Source organism: Silene latifolia, chromosome X (genome assembly GCF_048544455.1).
Source record: "Silene latifolia isolate original U9 population chromosome X, ASM4854445v1, whole genome shotgun sequence".
Taxonomy (NCBI): domain Eukaryota; kingdom Viridiplantae; phylum Streptophyta; class Magnoliopsida; order Caryophyllales; family Caryophyllaceae; genus Silene; species Silene latifolia.
The window spans coordinates 10,459,545-10,466,853 of record NC_133537.1 but is presented as its reverse complement, the minus strand read 5'-3'; the positions used below and the strand labels follow the sequence as shown (position 1 = coordinate 10,466,853).

The following is a 7,309-nucleotide window of genomic DNA, read 5'->3' as shown; positions in this document are numbered from 1 at the left end:
ACGGTTGTATATTATCTGATATTCAAATCTTCAAATATGGACTATTTATATTGTCACGGTATTGAACGCTTAATCACGCTCAATTATATGTTCATGTATCTAATGATTAGGGGTGTTCATAATAAACCGAACCGCAATAACCGAACCGAAAAAACCAAAAACCGTGCATTTTTAAGGTTCAGTTAACCGAACCGTTTCGACAAGGCGGTTCTTTGAACCGAACCGTTAACTTTATTATGAAAAAGGTTCGGTTAAGGTTCGCATTTTTAGAAAACCGGTTAACCGAACCGAACCGTTTCACAAAAAATTAAAATATTATATAGAAAACTGTTCTTTTATTTAATTTTCTTAGTGTACCCAAATTTAAAATTTCTTAAATTGATTAATGCTAAAGTTTAGCTAATTAACTTTTTTGTTGGGTATAATATATAATGAAAATTTAATCAAACTATTAGAAAAAATCAACGGAAACTGTGAAAAAAAGTATATATAGAACTATTATACGTTAACTGGTAACCGAACCGCTAATAACCATTTAAAGTGGTTAACCGAACCGTTTATAACCGTTAGAAACGGTTCGGTTTAGGTTCGGAGTTTTGCCGAATCGAACCGTGTGCGAACCAAAGTAAGTTAGAGGTTCGGTGAACCAAACCGCGAATGAACACCCCTACTAATAATAGCGCCTGCTATTACGACCTGTGCATTTTTTGCACGGGAATAAAACTAGTTCATTAACAAATGCCAGTAACAAAGTTGTTACATACCATAATATAACACAACATAATTAAACCATATATATAGTTGGTTCACTTGGTTGAATTATTTATATAATTAATAATTAATAATCCGGCCCAACTAATCCCGTGCAATATATGCACGGTAATTATAAAATTTTACTTTTTAGTGTATTCCGTATTATTTATGGATTTTAAATTGATAATTCACTTATTTTTTATGTTTCTCATCACTTCATTTTAATTTGAGCAATAAAAATTAAAATTGTAAAAAAGTTATGAAATGAATATCTTAATGAAAGTTTTATTTTTACCGAGAAATTAATGAAGTTATTTTTAAAATATTTATATTATTAACATTTTTTGTGCAACTTCTTAACATTAAAAGTCAATGAATTTTTATGTACAATTATTTAAAAAAAAATATACAGCTTTTTTTTATCATATAATAATACAGATAAATTTATGTATAATGTGAAATAATATAGAATGTTTTAAATATTAAATTTATTGAAAGATTGTGTCATTAAAAGATTGTGAGATAATATATGCTAAAAATAATACACTATATTTTAAAAAATATTATTTAGGCGGGAAAATAAGAGCTTCGTCTATTCATTTAGTAAATAGGAGATATTATTAAAAGGGTAAACCTTAAAAGCTACGTAGACAATGCCACCTCGCATTATTAAATGTCACCTTGCATTACCAAAATTCAACGTCACCAATCCTCCATGTAGTATGACGTGTTTAATTAAGAGGGTAATTCATGTTCGTATAATGATCCATTTAAAACGATACACAAATTAAAAAATATTTACATAAATAATAAATTAGCATAACAAACATTAAATTTTGGCTCTTTTAATTTCTAGATAAATTAAAAAACAATTAAATCAAAATTTATACTAGATTTTAAATTTCTACGTTTATTCTTAGAATATTTTAAGTAACAAATAAATATCACAAAATTCTAATTTTACACCGTTTATGAAATAATAAAGAATTTGTTAACATTAAGAGTAAATAATAAAATACTTAACATTAAACATTGACATTTTAATTTTTAAAATTACAATTGGTTAAATGAAAAATAAAAATTTACATCACTCTAATTTTAAATTATTTATATGTGCAATTCCTTCTTAAATATTATTGCAATAAACTTGCTCAATTTCATTAAATTGAATACATATGTAAATCTATAAATATGATTTATAAATAAAAGGGAATACAAAATATCTACCATTTTTTAGTTCTTAAGATAACTCCCTAAACAATACTCATGCAATGTGGATTTTGTAAAAAAAAAAAAAAGGAAAAATAATAATAAAGTAAACCTTTAATATTTCATTTCTCATTTCTCTATATTTATGTCTATATTAAATTTGCTAATAATAAAAATGAATATTCAAAAATCATAAAAAAATTATACATATTTATGTATATATTAAATTTGGTAATAATAAAAAAAACAAAAGTTAAAAAACGCATCCTCATTTGACTATAAATGTTTGATGGAATGCAACATTTGTGAGCCGAAATTCAAGCGAATATTTTTTTACCCCCATCGCCAAAAGAATTATATATATGTGTCAATAATCTTTCTTATCATTGTATCAACATAAATGTAAGTGTACTAAGATTTTAAATTAATAATTTATTTATTTATTTTTAAGTTCTATTGGTTATGAAGTAATCTTCACATTTTTAACCTTCACATATATGTTGTTTTGTTCTCATTTAGGGGCTATCAATATTTGTAGAGTTGTGCTATTCATAAGTAAATATACTTACATCTTTATGATTCAATACCCTATTTCTTACATTATTTAAGGGAAAACTTAAATTAATAACGATAAGGTTAATATTACATAAATCAAATTCTACCATTTTGTTTTTTATTAATTACTCAGTGGATTTTTTTCAGGGATAGTTCATTGGAGAAAGAAGCCTATTTAATTTGAAGAATAGAAATACTAGAATTGCTTAAACAAATATTTTCTCCATTATACTCAATACTATGTTATAAACTAACTACAAAATTGACTACATAAATGTAAATGACTAATTGTTTTTAGGTTCATAAATAAAATTTAGTATTTCAGAAACTTTCAAATGTATGTTTTATTTGGGTATGTGTTTCTTTTTTATTCATCATTTTTCCTTTGAAGAATAGCTCTCATAGAATGAAATTGGAGTTGCGAGGATGTCAATCTTATTTACAAGTTGGACAAAAAAATTCTATTGACATAGATAATGGCTAAATGTAAATTATTATCTAATATTTATGCGTACATATCATATTATCTAATGCATATGTCTTATAACACATAAGAGATTGCAATGAAATTTGTAGTAGGCTATTATTTAACTCATTTTATCATTTATGCAAAAATATAAAATTTAGAATTTTTGACAAATTGGTATAGATGATATAGTAAGACTAGCTAGCATTTATTAAAGTTCATAACTATGCTACTATATGATTTATAATAATTAAAATATTGAGAAGATAAAACTCCTTATAATTCTATATATTTTAAGCTCCTCACATTGTGAGATTTATTATTTTCAAAAAAAAAGGGAAAAAAAGAGAAAGAATTCAATATTATGCATTAATTTGCCCTTTTGTCTTTACTTAGTAACTTTATTTGCCGGAAGACACGTTCAAACTTTTACATAGAAAATTTAATACAAAATCTATACAATCTAATCAAAAAGCAACCTTTAAGCATTTTTTTTTACATGGTGTCATGAATTAATGGACTCATTAAAAGGTAACTTTTTTTTAAAACCATATATTAATCAAAATAACAACTAAAATAAAATATATAGTTCTGAAAATAAACCAAAATTGTCACATAAATAAGACATTAATCAACCAACTTTTACATATTTCAAGACTATATTTTTTAAATAGATCAACTAATTGTTCAGATATAAACAATATGATAAAAGTAACAAAACTAAAATAGATAAACCCGTAAATCTCACGGCCTCACGGGTCACAAACCTAGTTAAGATATATATATCATGGTATACTAATATCAATATCACCCGTATAAGTTGTGCTTAAGTTCAATGACCAGGATACACTGGCCATTGATGAACTAATATCTGTGTCCTGGGACTCACATTTGCCTTTGCAAGATTTCGAAAAGACGAGCGGAGTGACTAGAGTATGGGTGTTTTTATTATCGGATCGTGTCATATGAATGTTGGACACGGTATTTCGCTTTAAGGCGTAAAGTCGTGTTGGAGCATCAGCTAGTTTTGCCCAACAGTTTGTCGAGGTCGTTGGAGTGTCGTTTAATTGGAGGGTCGTCTTGAAATGACCCGTTTTGTCTGTGATCGCCTCTGAAATGTTGTTCACTTTATCACATTTCACTAACCCTTTGATTCCTGCAAAAATGTTAGCATTTGATATTGAGATGTCACATTACATATTTATATGGACCTCGTGTATCTGTGTCCGACACAGATACACGAGGGCAACTTAATAACTTTTGTCAAAATCCGCGCCGTGGTCCATGGGTATGTATAATGTTTTTTTTTTTTTTGTACAATGGGTATATATAATGTAACATACTCGAAATAACAGAGCGGCATAAGTATTTTAAGAAAGGTGTTATATATGTTTTCTATATTATTGTTTTAGTTGCTTTTGTTTATCTCGATTATTTGTTTACCTTTTTACTTGATTGTGGGTTGGTTAATTCTTCTACTGTTTATATAAACTAGTATAGATCCCGCGCATGCATGCGCGGTATTTCTAGATCATTTAGTTTATAATGTATTATTTATTTTTTATAGATTTAAAATTGACACATTATTAATTTTTCATATTTTAATAAGGATAAAAAATTGAAATGAAAAACTAATCAAAAGAATTAAGTAAAGTCATAAAATCTGTATTTTAATGAAATTTTTTTACCACACAACAAAAGATTTCAATTTATAAATTTTCTCAAATAGTTCTAATTTTTTTTATCACAAAATTAATAATGTCAGTTCATAATTTTTTTTAGTACGGATTAAATACTGGTTTATAGTTTTTCATATATGAATTTTTAGATTTATAACATTTTTGTTTTATTTTAATTAAAATATTATAATTTAGTTTAAAAAAAGGTTTAATGATTAAAAGATTATAGATTAATTAAAAGAAAATAATTTAATCAAAATAAAGTTTTGTTTCCTTATTTGAACAGATTCCTTTTGGAGGGAAAACAATTGAAAATTTTTATTCTCTTAGTAGTATGGGGGATTTATCACGCTTTTAGATTTCTTTAATTATATTTTCTATTCACTTTGTTTGAGTTATTTATATACTCCCTCCCAGTCAAAATAAACTTCCCTATTTCCTTTTCCGTCTATTCACAATAACCTCCCTATTTCCTTTTTTGGTAAGTGTTTGTGTGGTCCAAATTTAATTGTATGGTGGGGTAGTGTATTTGTGTGATTGAAATTTAATTATATGGTGGGGTAGTGTGTTTCCTTAATATTTGTGCCAAAATGAAATGAGAGGTTTATTGTGAATGGGAGGGAGTACCTTTTAATTATTTGTAAAGTGTTATAATCAAAGGTAATAAGCAAATTTTTAGAACAGTGGGACTGTGGAAGTACCATTTTCTTGGGTATTTTGTTAAAACAAATGTAAGAAAATGACGGCTACAAGTGACTTTTAGAAAATAACCTAATCTTTTAAACGAGCGAGTCTTTATTTTTTTAAAACGAATTTATTCAATTAAATTAATGATTATTTTTTTAAATCTTTTAAATTAATTTACTCGATATGGCCATGCCCCATATAGGCCATATCATTGTTTTTTTTAACAAAACTCGAACTCAAAACGATCCAAAGTTAAATAAATAAATGGAATTGCACTTGTATAGTACGGAGTACTACTCTTTTGAAGATAGATTTAATTAATACGATTAAATTGACCATAGTGTTTACATAACGTAAGGTAACATAACATCAGATGTTAAACTGATAATAACAATACTACACTTGATGTTAGCCAAAAGGCCGAGAAAGGTATGCAACGTAACATAACATAATATAAACCATAGTTGGTTGGATTATTTATATAAATAATTGATAATAATGCAGAAAACCAGCTTAATTAAGTTATATATATCATGGTGTAACTGTATTAACACTAACACCACCACCCATAGTTAAGTTTTGGGCTATGTTAAATGACCATGTTATAGACCCCTTTGATGAACTGATATTTGTGTCCTGTGACTCACATTTGCCTTTGCAAGATTTCGAGAAGACGAGCGGAGTGAGTAGAGTATAAGTGTCGTTATCGCCACCTTGTGCTATATGAATCTTGGACACGGTGTTTCGCTTTGTGGTGTATAGTCGTGTTGGACCACCGGCTAGTTTGGTCCAACAGTTTGTCGAGGTCGTTGGAGCGTCGTTTAATGGGAGAGTCGTCTTGAAATGACCCGTTTTGTCTGTGATCGCCTCTGAAATGTTGTTCACTTTATCACATTTCACTAACACTTTGATTCCTGCAAAAAGGTTAGCATTTGATATTGAGATGTCACATTACATATTTATATGGACCTCGTGTATCTATGTCGGACACAGATACACCGTACACGAGGGCGCCTTAATAACTTTTGTCAAAATCCGCAAATAATGTCTTTCATTTTACTTCAAAATGCAATGAATGTACGATAAGTAAAAAATATATTATGCACGTACGTAGACATTTTTAACACGACTGCAATATATATCACAATTTTTTTTTCATATATAAAAGTACCAAAACATTAGGAGTTTATGGTGTGATACGTAATTATTTTATTTAAAGGCACGATTTATAAACTTAACAAGACGTGGTTAATTAAACAAGGGGGATCAGATGTACGAACCAGAGAAATCATAATCAGTCTGACAGTCGGTACAGGAGACGGTGCCCATGAGTTGAGAGCATGAAGAAAGGTGTATCCTTGATAATGCAAACAATGCTATAAGAAGCACTGTGATGAGCTGAGGAAATGCCATAGAATTAGCCATAATTAATGGAAGATAATACTATTATCAGTTTATATGTTATTGGTTAATTGGAAATTTAAGTGTAGCGTGCACAACTTATATAGTGTGAGCTACCATGCAAGTTAATGAAGAGATTAATGGAGGAATTTAATTAGCGGGCCCCGCGAGATAATGAGTTGATATTGTCACCTGGAGTCAGTGATCAAACAACTTCAGTTAACAATATGTATGGCTGAATGGTAGATTGGTAGGTGTTGTGTTAGTTTATGCATTGCTTTTTCAAGGGGTAAGGGATTAATTTTTGATTTCCGTTTCTAAAATCGATGAAAATGGGTATATGCGTAATCGAATAAAGGAAAGGAAAGGGAGTCCACTTTAAAAGCGTAAATGAAGATTATTCGGCTGTTTGCTATCTTCATGTGGTACGTGTTTGAGGCGAAACATCTTTCGTTCAATTCAATGTAGACGAATGGGTTTAAGGATTTCAACAGGGAAAAGAAAGAAGACGAAAAAGTCGACTGGACAAGTATGGAGTAGTATATGGTTGCCAATGAGA

General features: G+C 28.4%; 1 long non-coding RNA gene and 1 pseudogene across 1 annotated transcript; both read right to left on the bottom strand.

The window, feature by feature from the left end:
- Nucleotides 1–5,648: 5,648 nt before the first annotated feature.
- On the bottom strand, nucleotides 5,649–6,823 carry LOC141621207 (uncharacterized). Its single transcript, XR_012532148.1, has 2 exons — nucleotides 6,630–6,823; nucleotides 5,649–6,263 (listed from the first exon to the last, which is right to left on the bottom strand). It is a non-coding gene; the product is annotated as an uncharacterized LOC141621207 (long non-coding RNA).
- Nucleotides 5,687–5,782, bottom strand: LOC141624265 (U2 spliceosomal RNA; annotated as a pseudogene).
- Nucleotides 6,824–7,309: the final 486 nt, after the last annotated feature.